At 41.1% G+C, this 12,589-nt stretch overlaps 1 pseudogene; it reads left to right on the forward strand.

Moving 5' to 3' along the window:
• Positions 1-1,243: 1,243 nt before the first annotated feature.
• The window catches only part of LOC142455577 (large ribosomal subunit protein uL30m-like), a 76,759-nt pseudogene continuing 65,413 nt past the window's right edge, over positions 1,244-12,589 (forward strand).

Consider the following 12,589-nt stretch of genomic DNA (forward strand, 5'->3'; position numbering starts at 1 on the left):
AAGAGGCAGGCTCAGATAAAAGGTCTGTGTTGCCTTTTGTAATGTGCTTTTTCATTTCTGAATTGCTGGCCCAAAGTGCATAAAATTAGTTCTCCATGTAATCTAGTGGCTTTCTGGAGAATTATGTCTCTATTTATAAACCAGAAATGCAGACCCTGCCTACTGCTGAAAAATCTGGGTGTGTCCAGAGTTCTGCCAAACAAATGCATTTAGGAACTCACTGTCCTTTAAGTTAGAGATACATCACTTGACTTCATATAACTTGTGTTCTAATCTTAGCTCTGACACTTGCTAGATGATCCTGAGCAAGTCAATTTCTCTATTACCCATGTTAATTTTTCATCTGTATAATAATATTAATAAGTATCCTTACTTCTTATATATTAGGAATTTTAAGCATGATGATATATGCAAAGTGTAAAGCACAGTGAAACTCTCAATGCAAAAGTTCAAGATCAGTAAATGACAACCAGTATCATTATTGGTTTTTTCCTAATTTTTTTTAAAAAGCAAAAAAGTAATAGGCAAGTGTCATTGCTTCCGTTCCAGTTCTGACATTGCTAGCATATGTGATCTCTATTGAAGCTGAAATTTTGAACATTGGGTTTGAAGAAGGCCACGGTTTCGAGTGGGAGCTCAATGTCATTGTTCAGTTGCCACCTTCACTCAGCCTCCTTGGATTCAGCCTCCTTTGAGGGTTTTGGTTTTTTTTCTGTCCAGTGTGAATAGCTTTGTCCTGAAGCAGGGTATATTTAGGGTGACCCCCTAGCCAGCACAGGGAGGAGCAATCTCATTCTTGGGGACTTGTCGGGATTTTCCCTTGATCGAACTTTAGGTACTAGGGAGCATGTTCATGACCTAGCTTGGTCATGCTTTGATCAGAAGGCCCTGTACCAATCTTACAAGCTTTTCAAACCTAAAATTGTGTAAGCATTTTCCAATCATGGTCCCTTTTCTGCTCCTACCGTCCCAACTGCAACAGCGATGAATTGATCTGGAGTCAGTCATGATTTTGTGACAATTGTTTTCCATGTATCATAATTCAGCGATGTGACTGTGAATTCTGCGGACAGCATGATGACCTCATCTAGATGATTCTTCTGTGTCTGTGTCTTGCCATTGTCCTGTTTAAGATTTAATAAATGCGGCTCTGTATTTTAGTTTATTGGGGGCTTCTTTTTCCTACAACATATCTTCAGCATTATAGCTAATTACTATTGGCCTAAGGATTTTCAACTACAAAATGAGGATAGAAGCATCTACCCAGGAGCACTGTGAGTACCGAGGAGACAATAAGTATAAGAATTGTAAGGCTTTCGTTAGAATTGCTAGGACCTCTAAGTCTCCTTAAGCTTACATTGGATAAGTAAATTCAAGTATGAATTCACTAATCTCTAAACAATGCACTTTGGACTGACAGAAAAAGAAGCACCTGCCCTGATAAAGGAGGTAAGATAAGAGTCTTACATTATTGAGGGGAAATTTAGGAGTGAGGAGAAAGTAGAAAGGATACTCAGACACACTGACAAGCGTAGTTATACTAAATTGAATCTATTGTATATTTCATGATCCTTGAGAAAAGGTACTTAAAAATATCTTTCAGACACTCATATTTAACTTGGTGCCTTGAACAGAAAAAGGTGTCAAATCTCAAGAAACTTCTAGAAATTGTGCTATTCCTTAGACCCCTCACGTCACAGTGGTTGTACATTGGACAGTTTATCACGAGGTCAGCAGTACAAAACCACCAGCCTCTTCGAGGGAGAAAGAGGAGGCTTCTACTCCCATAAAGAGTTAGTCTCACAAACCCATAGACGCAGTTCCACCCTGCCCTGTAGAGTGTCTATGAGCCCGAATAAACTCAACGGTTGTGAGTTTAGAGGGGTTTTGTTTTTAGTGTTAATCTTTATGGTTTTGAATTCTTTTATGCATGCCTACTGGGCTATTATTGTATGACTATTTAAACTTTAGTTATATTAGCCGCATTCCAATGGCTGGAGAGTGTAGATAGATAGCAGATCTATCCTTGCAAAACATTCTGTTGCATAGTACAGCCTCTCGAAAGAAGGAATAAATCAAGGACAACATTTGGAAATGTGAGAGTGCCTCCAAGACCCAAAGAAACCAAATCACCTGCTCAGTTTCCTGCCAAGTTTTCAGTGTCACAGCTGCAGTGGAATCCAGTGGCAGCGACATCCTGTTAAGGGACGCTGTCTTTCTTCTGTACCTCATTTCTATTTGATCATATGCACCAGAATTTTCTTCTAGGAAAAATTTTCAAGAGAAGTTTAGTGATGTATTCTCTTAAGACAGAATTTACCAAGTCCATTCTGCTGTGAGTAAAAAAAAGGTTAGGACAGTGTGTCCATGCCCTCTGGCAGTGGATCAGGCCTCATCATCAGCCTCATGATCAGCTGGAAATCTACCCTCAAGAGAAGTCAGAAAATAATCATCAGAATCACAAAACAAATACTGGGAAAGTTAAGAAGAGGCAGTGGATTATAGCAGAAAGACTGCGATCATAAGTAGTGAGCACATCCAGTGTCTCCTCCTTATCCACACTGTGAGCCTTGGTAGAATACATTTGCACATTTAAATTATTTCCTTTTCTGCCAAATAACATAAGACTAGTAAGTGGTTTTTCATATTAATAATTTTACAAAGCAACTCAACAAAAGGGTAGGCTGCAAAATATGGCAACTTTATAGCCATCCCATAATTTTATTACACTGCTCAAAGAAGAAAAAGCAAGAGGAGGAAGAGAAAAGGAAAGAATGGAAGAAGGAAGGGGGAAGTAGGAAGAGAGAGCAACGGGGAAATGAATGAAGGAAAGAAACTATTAGAAAAGCAAGTTGTTGAGTGCTGAGATGTTTCCGGCCACAATGAGGTTAGGAATCACAGAACAAAGCACTGCACGGCCCTGCGACATCCTCACAAGCATTCCTGTGCCTGAGCCCATGGTTGCAGCCATTGTGTGCATCCATGTCCTTGAGGGAGTGCACCTTTTACACTGCCCCTCCACTTTACATTATGATGTGTCTCCTGACAACAAGTCCAAAATGTGTAAGATAGAGTCTCCCCAACCTTGTCTCCACTGAGCACATTGGCTCTATTTTTCCGAAGACAGATTAGAGTATCCTTTTAGCAGTCCATGGTACTTTCAATATTCTTCTCCAGCAGCACCATTCAAAGGCATCGATTCTTCCTTGGCCTTCCTTATTCACATGCTTATGAGGCAATGGAAAATACCATGGCTTGGGTCAGGCACACCTTAGTCCTCAAGATTAGCAAGTGCCATCATAAAATTACAAGGAAGTATTTCTAAGGCTAGTACTGTATGGCAGTCACTAGTATAAGTTTTGGCTCATATTAATATCTTTAATTGCAATAATAAGCTATGAGAGGTGCTATAAATATTCGTGTTTTTACACGCAGAAGTTGAAGCATAAAGTGATTTACCCAAAATAATCACCTATTAAATGAAATTTTAAGATCAAACTTAGGTAGTTTAGACCCAAAAAGTATGCAGCTAATGGCCCTAAACAAGCGGTTCTCAACCTGTGGGTCGTGACCCCTTTGGGGGTTGAACGACCCTTTTACAGGGTGGCCCGATTCATAACAGTAGCAAAATTACAGTTATGAAGTAGCAACAAAAATAATTTTATGGTTGGGGGATCCCCACAACATGAGGAACTGTATGAAAGGGTTGTGGCATGAGGAAGGTTAAGAACCACTGCCCTAAACTCTCCACTAGGTGAGAAGCAAATGAATGACCCATTTCATTTTGCAAATGAAAGAATCTCCTGGAATTGAGAAATTAGGCTTCTCAAAGTAGGAACGTTGAACTTCGGACTTTGTTTCAAGAACAAGATGATGATTCGGAGCACCTGTTTTCCAATGGGAAGCCCTGTGCCTCAGACGGGCCCTGGGGGCACAGTGGTTGGATGTGGGGCTGCCACCCGCGGGCCAGTTCTACTCTGTTCTATGGGGTCACTGTGAGTCAAACTTGACTCAGCGCCAGCGAGTTTGGTGTTTGCTCTCCTACGGCCCGCTCTGGATTACACTCAATACTGGTCTGTAGTTCCTCTGCAGACATTTGCTAAGGCAGCTGTCACACTTGCTTGAGCTAAAATACACACATCCATGGTCTTGGCTCCACAGAATCTTCCCTAGCGAGTTCCTGTTGTCAGAGTGTCACAGGTTGTTGAAATGCAAACATCCTACCTACTATTTTAGCTTTGCAACCAGCATCTCCAGTGGGCAAGTGTCCAGCCTTGATTTGTTCATTTACCCAATAAATAGTTAGACATGGTTACATAGGCCAAGAGCTTTGTGTAGAGAGATAATATAGAAAAGTTGTCTCCTAAGAAACCAGAACTTACAAGAGGGCACATATCTACATATATATAAGCAGAAAATCCAATGAACTCATTGAAATTCCATAAGCTGACGCTGCACAGAGAAGGAGCATAGGCAGTCCTGCTCCGTCCTGTTGGAGACGTCACGAAAGACGTCACTGCTTCCTGATTCAGTGACTTTTCCGACGACATCCCCACGACATCTCTGGAGAACCCGCATCATCTCATCATCCTTAAGGAGGACCTATTTCTGGCTTTCTGGACTGTGGGATTTGTTCTCATGTCATGTTTTGAAAAACATTAATGAACATTTGCATTGGTTAAACCTTGGCCGTCTGCCCTGTTTGGCTTTAACTGAATCGTTGAAGCAAATTCTGGGGGGTGGGGTATGGTTTTTATTTCTCCCCCAATTCCTTAATTAAACAACTGGAAAGGTCCATGAGACCCATTCATCTTTGTATCTTTTCAAATGACTTTCACTGAAAGGGCCACTCTGTTGAAGTCACCACTTTCCTTGAAATAATATTTCTTCTGTGTACACTCGTTATTTATTTTTATAGTTCTGTGGAGTTGACCTAACGCTTTTAACCTTGTGTGTGTGCCCTGAAGTGACTTTATTGCAAAAGGGTTTGACTTATAAATCTAAATAATAAAGAATATTTCATCCTAACCGAAGAAAATCAGAACTGCCTGTTCCCTCTAAAAATGTATTGCCAAAACGTTTTAAGAACAACAACAAAAAATGCTTACACAGTTCATGTACGTGAGCGGCTGCAGGAGGCAGAACAAGCATTATGTATGGCAGTCACTCGTGTAAGTTTTTGAAGAAATTGGGAAAAATAATGTACACCCAGGATGGAAAATATCTCCAAACCTACAGTTGGTACTTTCAGATATACACTGTAGACCTTCTAATCATGTGAGATGCATTGTCCAAAGGAGACCATTCAGACTCAAACCGCAATGTGAAGAACTGCGTCCTATGTGGAAACGGGGTGAAACTTCCTCATCATTTGCGTGGCTCGTGTCAGCTTGATGCCTGGTAGTTCTGATGGTTCTGGCTGCACAAGTCAACACCGTAGGCTACCAGCCAACCAACTCTCTCCTGGGAGTCCTCTGGTTGACTAGCTAGCATCAGGTTCCAGTCCACTTTGTCACCCATCAGAAGAAGTTCATTCTTGTGTATTTGTATTGCGGACAGCAGTTAGTGCTATTCTGATATCATTACCATGAAACAGGAAAGGTCAGTTTTGTGTGACCTCTCCATGTCTCCTGTGGGTCAACGTTTGGGGGGGGGGGGGTTCAAGCACACAGGGTTTCTCATGCACACGGTGCCATTGTGTGGCGATTATGACCTTGGGGCAGGGACACAGTGATGTTGCGGTCTTTGGTCTCATGTACTAAATTCATTTCTTCAACTCTTTTACCCCTTCACTAAAAGTACTCCTATAGGCTAATCCAACGTTTTCACATTATTTGACCTAGTGTTTATGTAAATGAATATATGACATCATAATCACAATCTTAACTCACTGAAGGCAGGGTAGATGAAGGATTACTGGAGTGGGGGAATAAATTATTTGTCTTCATCTCACGATGCTGAATGTGGTTGCTGTTGTCAGCTGCCATGGCATCATTCCTGGCCTGTAGCAACTTTACTCACATCAGAAGAAGACACACACTAGTCTTGTTGTTTTTGAGCTCATGATCCCAGCCACAGTGCCTTCCAACCTGAGACGCTAATTTTCTGACACACGCTGACTGACTGTTGTGTGACTTTTCATGGGATTGTCCATCTGAACAACTGCTCAGAAATGGAAACCCAATTCTTTCTTTGTAGCCTGTTCTTGCTCCGGAAGCGTCTCTGAATCCTGTTCACCACCACGGGGACTCTGCTGGCATTTGAAACACGGGTGACATCGCTGCCAGTGTCACGGCAACATGCAAGTCATCACAATGTGATACACAGACAGGTGATTGGTGGCATAATTCTAATTAGTTCCGTTCATTTCCCCAAGATTTGCTATTCAAGAAGTTGTCAGATTGGCTTTCTAGTTGACATTAGCATGACATGAAATAAATAGGATGTCATCAAAATTAAAAAACTTCTGTTCATGACAAGGCTTTATCAACAAATAAACAAAATGCAGACTGGGAGAGGGATTTGCCCTTTGGGAGTGGTTGTGCGACAGGAGACTGTTAACCACAAGTTCAGCAGTTCAAACCCACCAGAGGCTCTGTGGGGGACAGATGATGCTTTCTACTCCTGTAAAGATGTAGAACTTGAAGTCCTATAGGGGCGGTTGTGTTCTATCCCATAGGTGTGAGCTGAGTGTCAGAAACGGCTGCATGGCAATGAGAGTGTTCTTGTTTGTTGGTTTTGATCAAATAAATGCCTAGTATCCGGGATATATAACCAACTCTGTTATGGAATGGATTAGGTTTCCCCATAATATGAGTTGTAAACCATAACCCTAATGCACGTCCATACAATGACGTCTGGGAAGAGGATTTTGCCTTTGTCATGTTAGTAAGATCTTATCAGTGTGAGATATAAATAAGCTGATCATTTTGAAGTCTTTTTTAAAAGTGAGTTTAGGCACAAAAGCAAGGAACATATTTGTAGATGGGGGGTGGCGGGGGAGACACATTCCCTACCCCTGAAGACATCACGGAACCTAGGAGAGGCGCTCAAAAGACCGAAGAAGCTCCCCCCTTAGGCAAAAACCTTTTCTTAGAATCATTGTGCTGAGTTCAAACATCCAGCTTCTTGACTGTGAGAAAATAATTTTCTGTTTGTTAAAATCACCTACTTGCAGTATTTCTATGATAGCAGCATTTTTTTTAAAGTAAGATAAACTCTGGTTACAATTCAACAATGCCCATTTGAACATTTGACAAAAGGGCCTACATAGCCATTGACCAGAAAGGATATGCAAATGACCAACGATGTTGATCCTCAGTAGCTACTGTGGTTGTTGGTATGAGTTGCATATATGCAGATTAGAACCCTCTTATTGAATTGATTGACAATATGCTCTACTGGAGCACAGGAGCCTATGGGCAGAAAACAGCGACTTTGGAGACCCTAAAAATTGCATACCTGACCAAATAAATATTGCACCCATCTTCAACATTTAGTATCATCGTGCACCTTGGATAAATAACTAACCCAACAATCAAAACTCTTCTTTTGGCCCCAATTAGTCACTTTTGTGGATAAGAGACCACTCACAAATATCAAAATGTCCTAGTGGGCCTCCTCCCTATAGCATTGACCTTTCTCCATCCTTAGGCAAGTTTCCTTCTAACTTGGTGGAAGGTTACTCTAGGAGATCATGGTCCCTCATGTTTAGAAGTTTCTCAGGGGCAAAGAGAGAGTTGGATATTGGGGTGGGTGAATGGGAGACCTGGGCCAGGGGAGAAGAGGAAATGTCTATGTGAGGGAAGGACTGCAGTATGCAAATGCCAGCAGAGGGGAGGCTGGGTAGGAGTGAGTCAGAGTAGCTAGAGGGAAAAGAAAGCCTGAAATAGGGGTGGGGGGAAGAACCCCAAACCCCTTACTTCAACTCAATGAATGAGCTCTCCCATCTGGGAATAGAAACAGCGAGGTTAATAGGAACTGCTCAATCAGAGCTCCCTTCACGTGGTGGCCAAGACTCCTGACAAGCCTGCCACACCTTGGATACATCTTTGCTGAAGCAGATGGATGGTTTTATTCCACAGAGCTTCTGGGTAGGTTCAGACCACCAACCTTTCCCTTAGCAGTCAAACTCTTAATCATGCCTCCCTATTAGTACTTCTTCTCACTGCCGCCATTATACACCCAGGGCTCCTTTCCTCTGTCCTGAAGGACATACAAATCAAACTCAAAACGAGGTGTCACTGCACCCCACTAGGATGCTATGGTTTTTAAAAATCATGGCCTAGGGATGAGGAAGTGCAGAAATCGCAGCCCTTCTCCCTGCTGACGAACACGCAGAGTGCTATAGCTTCTGTGGCATCTGATGTTTTCTCAAACAGATAAACGTGGACTCTCTGTGTGGTGGTGGTTCCATGGCATTTGGCCGATTCCGACTCGGCGTGATCTCACGCAGAGCAGGACAAGCTCCCTGCCTGTCGTCTTGCACTGTCCTCCCACTGCTTTCTGAGGCGCCTTTTATAGTCACTGTATTGCTCCATCTCTTTGCGAGTCCTCCGATTTCCCCTGCTGGCCCTCTGCTCTATCAAGCATGAGGTCATTTCCCAGGGACTGGTCCAAAGCAAGTGAGAGAAAGTCTGGTCATCTTTGCTTCCAAGGAGCATTCCAGAGTTATTCTTTCATGATAAATTTGGTTGTGCTTCTGACAGTCCGTGATATATTTAAGATTCATCATCAAAACCATAATGGAAGCCCATTTATTCTTCCCCATTTAGCATTCCCATGCTTATGAGGCAAATAAAATACTATAATTTGGGTCAGGTACTCCTTAGTCCTCAGCATGCTATCTTTACTCATTAACACTTTAACGAGTTCTTCTGCATCATGTTTGCCCAATGCAGTAGATCCTCAAAGGGCTATCTCACTCTTCCATCAGCTTGTTGTACTGCAGAGGCTTGTGTGTTGCTGTAACATTAGGAGTTCAGCCACTGATCTTTCAAATACAGCCAGGATCACCCATGGGGAGACTTGGCTGCAGTGGAGCTGTCAGACTAAGAAGAAGGAAATTGTCTACTTCTGAAGGAGTAGTTACTGAAAACCTTTGAAGATTAGACCGATATTAGCTGATATGATGTTTGAAGTAAGGCCTTCAGTTTGGAAGGCACTCAAAATATGAGGGGGTACCAAAAAACAAAACACGTATTTTTTTTCAAAGCTACGCATTTAATTTTTTTTACAAAACAACCTTATTACCTTCAAAGTACTCTTCATTACACTTAATGTATTTTTCAAATCTGAGATTCCATTCTTAGAAGCAGTTTTCAAACTCAACTGTTTGGATGGCTGACAGTATCTCCCTCATTTTTTTCCCTTCACCTATTCTATGTCATCAAATCACTGTCCCTCTTCATTAGTGGAAACGAAAATAAGTCACAAGGTCAGGTGAGTCAGGTGCATGGAGAAAGAACTAGCATACTGAGATAGCTACATGAGCAGGTGTATTTTTGTGGTGGCAAAACCAGTCCCCTGAGGCAAAAACGAGGATCTGTTACCAAGGACTCTAGTAGAAAGAAAATGTCTTGGAAATGATGATGGCAACACATGTACAAATCTGCTTGATACAATTAATGGATGGATTGTTATAAGAGCTGTAAGAGCCCCCAATAAAATGATTTATAAAGACAAAAACTAGTCCCCCATCTGCCACAAATCAGACCTGTTACACAATCTTTTCGGAAGCTCTAAATAGAAAGCTTGGTTAACAGTCTGACCTGGTGAAACGAATTCCAAATGCACTTCCAGGTGACATTTTTGTCCGTTCAGGAAGTTGACAGATGTCCAAAATGAGGTGTGTCATTAGTCAACATTTCACCTTTTTAGAAACAAGTAAACCACTCACACACTTGAGTTCTTCCATGGCACTGTCCTTGTAAAATGTGTTCAACATCACAACAGTTTCTGCAGCATTTTTCCTGAGCAGGAAACAAACTGTCATAGCTGCATTGTGTGCTGCTAAAGCATGACTCAAAATAAGAAGAAAGAGTTGTAAATGCCTGTTGATAACTAGCATGTAAAATGTATAAAATATAAATCTGGGAAAACAGGTAGTCCTCAAAAACAAAACAAACAAACACAAAACTGGAACACATACAGACAAATACCCCGGCGTTAGTGAACTTGAAATGGACTGAAACTGGTCATTTTGAGTCAGACAGTCACACTGTTTACTGCAGTGGAAAAGATGAACTCAAAAGGAATAGCATCATATTCATCATCAAAAAGAACATTTCAAAACCTACCTTGAAAGACAATGTTGGATGTGATAGAATAGGATCAATATGCCTAAAATAGACCAGTGAATACAACTAGTATCAAAAGTTATACATCCCCCACAAAAGCAAGTGATGAAATGATTGAAGAATTTGACCAGCATCTTCAAACCGAAACTTAACAAACATATAACAGATGCATTGACAATTACTTGGGATTGGAATGGGAATGTTATGAAGAAAGAAGAGAGATCAGTAACTGGGAAATATGGATTTGGTGAAAGAAGCTAAGTAAATCACATGATAGAAATTTAGAAGATCAACAACTTTTCAATTGCAAATACATTATTCAACAATAAAAATGGTGACTGTTATATGTATCTTGCCAGATTGTAAACACAGGAAGCAAATGAATTCATTTTATGGTGAGAGACAATGAATAAGTGCAATATCATCAGCCAAACCAGGTCAGGGCTTGACTGTGGAGCAAGTTCATGTTGAAATTGACAAAAATTAAAATGAGTCCATAAGAAGCAAAATACAATATCCCACCTAAGCTCACAGAGCGCATCAAAAACACATTTGACACTAATGATGGAGGAACAGGTGCTTTGGGGATAACATCAAAAACACACATCACACAAGCAAAAGGTCATGAAAAGAAAGGAAAGACCACGTTAGATCCCAGGGGGAAGATGGACAATATTTTCCTTTTTTGTTTCTATGGGTTTTTGTTGTCCTGACTTCAGTTTGCTTGTTTTTTTTGTTTTGTTTTTTGCTTTTTTTGTTGTTAGATAGCTGGTTTGTTGCTGTTCTGGGAGGGGGTAGTTAGTCTCAGGGGGTTTTGAAGTTGCCATAAGTAATACGACCGCCAAAGTAAACCTGAGTCGTGCATACCCCAGGCCCAAACAGATAGATTCTGGGTCCCCACTTGACTCCCCGCCCAATCCAAGAACAGACCGTCTGATAACATAGCCCTGCTCAATATTCACCTGCATGAAACGATCACTGAAGATAAGGGTGCTACAACAAAGTGTGGTGAGAAAAGCTGATGGTGCCTGGCTACCACTCAGAATAGTGTCTGGGGCTTAACGACTTAGATGCAAGCAAGCAACCATCTAAGCCAGGAGTCAACTAAGTCCACATGGAATAAGCACACCAGCTTGTGTGATCCAAAGATGAAAATAAAAAAATTCAAATATGACAAAGGGAAAAGTATCAGAGTCTAAATTGCGAACACCCAAGAGGTAGAAGGATACGGGAGGACAGTTGGAGCCCAAAACCCATCAGTGGAGTGTCTAGTCAGATTAAGCCACTGGTTGATCCCCACTTGGCCCAGGCAAGGGTCTCAAACAGCTTTACTATCAGACTGTGACTACAGCGGATTGAACTTGATACTTGGTCAGTTGACTTCTCTCTTGACCCAACCTGAAATGTTTCTAGGTGGAAGTATTTCTTGCTTGCTCCATGACCAAAAATTTATTTTCTGGTCTTTTAAATATTCATGGTGGTCTTTTCTTTCTTACTGGCTATTTGTATTTTTATCTCTGTATTATTATTCTTATCCTTACCACTTTGTTTTGTTTCTGCTTTCCATTGTTTCTGTTGGGATTTCCAGTTTGTGAGGCACAGAGGAGTAGAAGCATAGAGATAAGAACTGATGAATGGGTTTATAGGGGAGGGAGGGGTGGGAAGGTGAGCGGGTTGGGAAAACCAACAATGTACACGGGGATCTGGGAGGGAGCACTACAACCCAGAGTGATCACACAACTCATTTTAAAGTGATTTAACCCTGGGTTAAAAAAAGAAAATGTTCTAACATGGATTGTGGTAATGATTGTACAACTCTTTCTGATATGATTGAACTATTGAATTGTGTGATGTGTAGATTAAGTGCCAATAAAACTGTTAAAGAAGAAAATATACATGTAAATCAAATAAAAATATTTCTGCAGTAAAAAATTACCTACTACAAAAAAAGACAAGAAGAAAGAAGGGGGAAAAAGCTGATTTTGACGAGACTCTGAAACTTGCTTTTAAACAAAGAGTTACTATAGCGCATGGAAGAACGTTCATATAAAACAACTGAATAGAATATTTCAAAGGGCTGTTCAAGTAGACGAAGTAAAATGCTGCAATGCAGTGTGCAAGGGCAAGGAATTATGAAACTAAGAGGGAAGAACATACGCAGGACATCCGCAAGCTGAAAGAACTGAAGATAAAATTTAATGTAGAATTTCAATATTGAAAGACTCTATGGAGAAAATACTGAATGATCCAAGAAGTTCCTAAAGAAGGTGGAGAGAATACAGAGACACTGC

The sequence above is a fragment of the Tenrec ecaudatus genome, chromosome 8 (assembly GCF_050624435.1).
Source record: "Tenrec ecaudatus isolate mTenEca1 chromosome 8, mTenEca1.hap1, whole genome shotgun sequence".
Taxonomy (NCBI): domain Eukaryota; kingdom Metazoa; phylum Chordata; class Mammalia; order Afrosoricida; family Tenrecidae; genus Tenrec; species Tenrec ecaudatus.